Here is a 5,408-nt window from a genome sequence, read left to right on the forward strand (position 1 = left end):
ACTATTCTGTTACAGACGAGAAAACCCTGTTCTCCCAAACAAACAGCGAGGAGATTTATGGGCACGCCTGAAAATTTCCTGTGAGGAACTTTTTGTAACTAAGGAGCAGGTGCTATCTTGAGTTGAAGGCATCCATTTGACAGACACTTAGTACAGCAAACTCTTCAGCAGAGCAATTAATTGCTGCCTATTTGAACAGCAGGGGAGAGAAAATGACAGTCGAAGGGAAGACAAGAAAAGCAGAACTGCAATCAGCAGACTTTTCTTCCATCTCTCCCGAGAAAGCCTAGTTTGTCTGTTCTAATAATTCTATGCCCTTTTCTACACGAAACTTAGACCAAGGCTGAAAAAACAACTAGAAAACACGGAGAGAAGCTTTTTAGAATTTCACGTGATTTTCCCAAACCGATCCCAGAAAAGCAGAACTCGGTAGAATGTACTCACCTCGAGGCCTTTGGTCTTTTTTTCCATAAGCTTCGTCACCTGATGGAAAAAGCAGAGCAGACTCGGTATTTAAGCTCACAACAGGAAAACTTCCCCTTCGTTTCCTAAAAGAAACTACATTAATTCGCACAGCTGCAGGCGCGTCTCCAGCTGTTAAAGCCTTTCAGCTTTTCAGAGGGTGAGAATGCCCTGCTAGGGAAGGCTGAAAAATGCTCGGAGCCTGCCCAGGTCAAAGAGCCCCTCGATTTTGTCTGTGTTCCAGTCCCTGGCTAAAGAAAGGGCAGAACAAGCGCAGCTGTTCCTTGCCTTTTCCCTCAGAGGTTTTGCCAGGCGCCGGGCCAGCCCGGGCACTGCGGGGGAAGGCCGGCAGCGCCCAAACCCCGCCGCTTTCCCGGGGTCGTCGCTTGCGAGAGCGCCCCCGAGCGCCGGGCCCTGCCTCACAGTCGCCGCCTGGCGGACACGGCCGGGAGCGGCGTTGCAGCCGCGCGCGGCGCTGCAGCCGCGCGCCCCCCCCCCCACCCCTCGGCGAGACCCGCGGCGCCTTTCGCGAGTACGGGCCTTTCCTCCCTAAAACCTGCCCTTGCCTAGGAAAAGCTGAGCAGTTCACAGAGTTACTGTTTCCACCCCAGCTTCCCAAAGGATTTCTCTCTCCCGGCAGCGCAGACAGGGTCCCCGAGGCAGCGCAGACCCTCCCCGCGGGGGTTGTGGTGCGTGTGCAATGCCAGGGCACATCCGAACCCGGCCCTGCGGCGGCACGCAGGTGCAAGTTTCTCCGCAGAGGCGAGAAACTTGCCTGTCGCTTCCCCTGCCTGCAGTCGCCGATGGCCGCGGGAGAGGCAGAAGAGCGGCCGCGCCCAGCTTACCCTGGCGCCGTGGGTCGCTTCCTGGGGGGGGGGGGGGGGAGGAAGGCGGCGGCGCAGCTCCGACAGCATCTCCAGGGCACGGCGGGAGCGGGAGCGGAGGGGAGCGGGGGGGGGGGGGGGAGCGGGGACGGGAGGGGAGCGGAGGGGAGCGGAGCGGAACGAGGCGGGCGGGCGGAGCGCCGCGCGCGCGGCGCCGAGGGGGGCTGCCGGCGCCGGTGCCTGCCGCCGCCCACGAACCTGCCGCCCGCGCCCGGCGCCGCCGAGCGCCCCGCCCCGTCCCCACAGCGGGAAGCGGCGCGGCGAGACGACGCTGCGGGCGCGGGGCGGGGGTCCGGGTCGCAGCGGAGGTCAGACAACCGCCATCTTTAGTGTGGCCTCGGCTAAGTTCCGGTCCTGGCGGCGCCATCTAGAGTGTGGCGTCGGGGCGAACTTCCGGGCCGGGGCCGCCATCTTTAGTGTGGTCGTTCCGGTCCTGGCGGCGCCATCTTTACTGTGGGCTTGGCGGACTTCCGGGCCGGGGCCGCCATCTTTAGTGTGGTCGTTCCGGTCCTGGCGGCGCCATCTTTACTGTGGGCTTGGCGGACTTCCGCGCCGGGGCTTGGAGGACTTCCGGTCCCTCTCTACTTCCGGTGACCGAGTTTACCCAAATTAGCGTCCCTCCTGGCTAATTTCTGCGCTTTCACCCCAAAAAATCTTCATGTTATTCCCCCCACACACACCCCGGGAGAGACGGGAGACCGCCAGTCCCGCCCTGCCGCCGGAACCGGCCCTTAACTCGAGCAGGGAGCGCTGCACCGGCACGAGAGCCACTGCGCATGCGTCGTCGGTCCCGCGCCTGCCTGCCCTTACTTACCACGTCATCGCCGGCGTCTTGCCAATGACTGCGCATGCGCCGGCGTCGCCACCTCGGCTCCGCCGCCCGACCGCCCGGCTTCGCTTTCTTACTGCGGCTCCCCCTCCACTTTTTCGGCTCCCTGGGGTTCCCTCACCCACATTTTGGGGTCCCCTTCTCACATTTTTGGGGTGATGACCCCGCAATTTACGGTTCGGGGGGGGGGGGAGGAGAGGAGAGGAAACGGGGTGCCCAAGAAGGGGTTTCTTTTTTTTTTTTTTTTTCTCTTTTATTTCATTTTCATTTTATTTCCTTTTTAGGTTTTTTGCCTTTTTTTTTTTAATTTTCTTTTGTTTTTTATATTTCCTTTTTTATTTCGTTTATTTTTTATTCTCTTTATTTTTCATTTGCTCTCCCAGTGCTCCCCAGTAACACCCAGTGCTCCCCAACAACCCTCAGTAACACCCAGTGCTCCCCAGTGCACCCCAGTAACACCCAGTGCTCCCCAACAACCCCCAGTAACACCCAGTGCTCCCAAACAACCCCCAGTAACACCCAGTGCTCCCAAACAACCCCCAGTAACACCCAGTGCTCCCCAAAAATTGACCCAAAACCGACCCAAATCACCCCAAAAGCTGACCCAAAACTGACTCCAAAAGCTGACCCAAAACTGACCCAAATCACCCCAAACAATGACCCAAAACTGACCCCAAAAACTGACCCAAATCATCCAAAAAACTGACCCCAAACTTTGCATTTATTTGGCATCATTTCCTCTCAAAAACAACATCTCCAATTTAGCCATCATTTTAAAATCATCCCAGGAATCAAAAGGGACTGGAAAACACACAGAAATCATTCCTACACCCACCAAATCTTTAGGAATTGGAACCCGATTCCCTCATCTCCCTCCTGGTTTTTCTTGGCTGGAAAACCTGATGATCCCCGCTGGCTATTTTTAGGCTGCTTTTCTTCCACAGCTCCTTTCTCCCGGCTGAAACCTCCTGGCACATTCAGGGCTTATCTGGAGGGAAGCCCCTCTGAAGTATTTCCTCTCGTGGCAATTCTGTGGGATGAAGAAGTAAAAAAAGCACGTCAAGAGCTCCTTCTACCCCCTTCCTTCGCAAACACCCTCCCAGTTTGTCCTTGGCAGCTCCATCCCCCCGGCACCCGCACCCGACGCTTCGGCTCCGCTGGCAAAGGGACAGCAAGTGCACAAGCAAGTTCAGTGCTGGGCAGGGGCTCCCTGGGGAACGGCACTTCAGTGCTTTAGTCCGTGGCCTTTCCTGCTGCCCTCCCTCCTGGAGGCAGAGGATGACCCGGCCCTTGTTTCTCCCACGCTCGCAGACCCAGGTCCTGCTCCTTTGGCCCCACTTTTCTTAGCAGACCCGGCATCATTTTCCAGGGTCCCCAGGAAACTTCTGCACTTGACCCATTGCTAAGTGCAGAGCACAGAGCAAGGGAAGGACAAATTCCTTGGCACCCACCCCCTGGAATTTTCCTTCTCTGCAGCACGCTCCCGTTCCCACTGTCTCTGGAGGTGCCCGCACGAGCCCTCCTTCTCCCAGCACCTCAGAGAATGTCCTTTTCACCCAGGTCCCGCTTACCGTCGTCCAACAAAACACGCTGACAACATTTTTCAGGATGCCAGTGGAGAGATATTAGAGCACACTGCACAGGGAAGCTGAGGCTGCCCCTGGATCCCTGCAAGTGTTCCAGGCCAGGCTGGACGGGACTTGGAGCAACCGGGGATGAGAGGGGAAGGTGTCCCTGCCCACGGAAGACAGGGTGGCCTTTGAAGGTCCCCTTCAAACCAAATCGCTCTGGGATTCCCCTCCAAAATCACTACCCAAGAGACACAGCAAGCAAAGCAGAGGGACTGCACTCCCAGCTTTTCTTACCTGCAGGCACACAGCACGTTGTGTGGCAATGAACTTGCCATATGCTGTGTGGAAAAAGTCCTGTCAGAGATGGACTGGTGAGGAAAACAGCTCTAACCCTATGGAAACAGAAGCTTTTACTGTAGTTTAAACATGTCTCAACATGTTTGTGTATTTTCTGCAGTGTCACTGCCTCCCTCTTCCCAACACCCCCCTGTGACCCAAGGTGTCCTGAGGTGTCCCATTGGTCCCCTGTTAACCCCTTCCTATTGGTTGTTGACCCCTTACCTGATGGTTTCTTTTGTGTGACCCTGAACTTGTGATTGGTCCCCTTTGACCCTCCTAAAAGCTTTATAAACCCCAACCCCACAATAAACTTCCTCTTTCGTCCGTCCCTCCCAGGTGGTCTGTGTGTGCTCCTTGCGGGGTCACCGGGCCACGTGCAGGGGTGGGGGGAAGGGCATACACCTCGCAGGTAATGGAGCAAGCAACCTAAGGCCTGGAGGTCTCCCCCAATATCCTCAATCCGCCGTAATTGGTGCCACGTGGTGAGGCCAAGATTGTTCGAACTCTTCTGTGAAGATTAGAGCAGTCCTAACGCACAGACTGGGGCGAAGTCGTGCGCAACGGTAGGACCGGAGTCTAAGCGGCAAAAGTACTAGCGGGCAGCATCACCACAGGAGAGCAGCCTGTTTTGAGTACTTCAACCTTCCTGACGACATTCAGGTAAGGAGCAGACCCGGCATATTTCCCTTATATAAAGAAACAAACAAACAAAAAAAAAAAAAAAAACAAAAATGGGAGCATCCCTCACTAAGACAGAAAAAGAGAACTATAAGCATTTGAAAAATTTATTAAGTTGTAATGGCAAATCGACTAACAAAAAATCCTTAAAAAGCCTTTCCAAAGTTATGGTTAAAACTGACTTTAAACTTCCTTTCTGTCTGACGACTAAAGACTGGGAACTACTAGGCAGACAGATTTGGATAGCTGCAAATTCCAACGATAAAGCAGCAATACATGCCAACATAGCTTGGACTCATATCGTAACAATTCTTGAAATGCAAGAAAAAGATTCTGAGCCCCAACGAGAAAGCAGCGCAGCTTCCCTCCGGGGTCTAGGAGAGGGTGGGAGATCGAAATCGCCGCGGGAAGCGGGGGAGGAGGGAAACAGAGATCCCGACCGGCAGCCCTGGGCAGGCGTCCCCCCTCACCCCCCCCCATCGCGGTCAGCACATGGCGGAGCCGCGCCCCCGGTCCTTGATACAGCAGGAGGCTTTGGAACTGGCCAGCCTCAGCCCCCTGCGCAGATGGGACCCGGAGCGGCAACCCCCATCCCGGGCACTAACATCGGGGCAGCCCCTGCCCTGTCCCGGGCCCCTCCACCGC

General features: G+C 56.1%; 1 long non-coding RNA gene across 1 annotated transcript; it reads right to left on the reverse strand.

The window, feature by feature from the left end:
* Positions 1 to 2,873: 2,873 nt before the first annotated feature.
* On the reverse strand, positions 2,874 to 4,054 carry LOC135420064 (uncharacterized). The gene is made up of 2 exons (XR_010433322.1): positions 3,627 to 4,054; positions 2,874 to 3,205 (listed from the first exon to the last, which is right to left on the reverse strand). It is a non-coding gene; the product is annotated as an uncharacterized LOC135420064 (long non-coding RNA).
* Positions 4,055 to 5,408: the final 1,354 nt, after the last annotated feature.

This window comes from Pseudopipra pipra, chromosome 11 (genome assembly GCF_036250125.1).
Source record: "Pseudopipra pipra isolate bDixPip1 chromosome 11, bDixPip1.hap1, whole genome shotgun sequence".
Taxonomy (NCBI): Eukaryota; Metazoa; Chordata; class Aves; order Passeriformes; family Pipridae; genus Pseudopipra; species Pseudopipra pipra.